Source organism: Dinoponera quadriceps, unplaced genomic scaffold (assembly GCF_001313825.1).
Source record: "Dinoponera quadriceps isolate SergipeBrazil2010 unplaced genomic scaffold, ASM131382v1 scaffold4399, whole genome shotgun sequence".
Lineage (NCBI taxonomy): Eukaryota > Metazoa > Arthropoda > Insecta > Hymenoptera > Formicidae > Dinoponera > Dinoponera quadriceps.
The window spans coordinates 1-1,190 of record NW_014558357.1 but is presented as its reverse complement, the minus strand read 5'-3'; the positions used below and the strand labels follow the sequence as shown (position 1 = coordinate 1,190).

The following is a 1,190-nucleotide window of genomic DNA, read 5'->3' as shown; positions in this document are numbered from 1 at the left end:
TTGCAGCATCTGAGAGCGAACGATCGGATAATTTGATGCGGTTTTCATCAGTCTCTTGACAGTAATTGTAGCAGTTCGGCCCAATTTTGATGCCTATGTTCTGCATGACTCTCATGGCATTTGTAAGGCCATCATTATAAGTACCTGCAGTAACATATACAGCTGTGTCAAGTACATTTTTGCAACTGGATGTCGCTTTCGGGGCCATTGACCATACTGTAGCGTTGAAACTCTCATTACTGTTTTGAGTGAAGCCGCCTATGCAACGAGTGAGTAGGTCATCACTGGTTAATTGTTCATAAATTGGAGTTATAGCCTTTTATACTTCTTCATGTAAAGGTGGTTTATGTGTATATTCGTCCAAAGTTCCAGTGGCCTTGGCCCTTTGCCACGAGCACCACGAATTTTCTCCACTCGGGCAGTGATCGTGCTTGGGCTTGGCATCTGTTGATAATTTGTGATCTAGCGTTGCGTAGATCGCAGTCCTCATTTTCTCTACAGATTCATGATTTCTGCGTATCGCTAGACCATAATAAATTGGCAGTTTATCGATTAAATTGCTAGTTAGTTTATAACCACACATACAGCTGTATTGATGAACTAGCACTTCCTAACGACCTTTTGGGGAACCATTAGAGCCCTCAGGCCCCGTTGGTACATTAGTGCAGAGGGTAAGAGTCGTAAAAAGGGGACAAAAGGAAGGCCGCCGCGGCAGGTAAAAAATGCGTTCGTCGCCCGCTCCGAACGTTTCGACACTACAGCGGATTGGACAGGGAAAAATTTTTTTTTTCTACCAATTGAATAATGTTTTTAGGACCCTAAAGTGTACTTTAAGCAAAAAAAATTTCGATTTTTTGAAAATCCTAGACTGGCCTAACCCCTTAACAACTGTTTTAGAGTCACTAGTATCTAAACTGAACATTTAGATCTATGTTATAGGTTAGTATTGTTATTTCTATTGTTTATAATTCAAAAATATTGTGCCACCTGGAGGGTACATTGGGAACTGACGGGTTAAGGACATTGTTCAGATTGCGATGAAAATTGCTCGTTTTTTACTGGAGACAAAAACACGATAATGAAAAGGGAATTAAAGAGAATTGGCTGCACGCCTGATCAAAAACTTAGACAAAGTCATATATGTATATTATAACGCAACGACGGCGGGGAAAAATTAATAATCTGCGGTT

The 1,190-nt window shown here is 40.6% G+C and overlaps 1 pseudogene; it reads right to left on the bottom strand.

The window, feature by feature from the left end:
• Positions 1-21: 21 nt before the first annotated feature.
• Positions 22-583, bottom strand: LOC106749821 (annotated as a pseudogene).
• Positions 584-1,190: the final 607 nt, after the last annotated feature.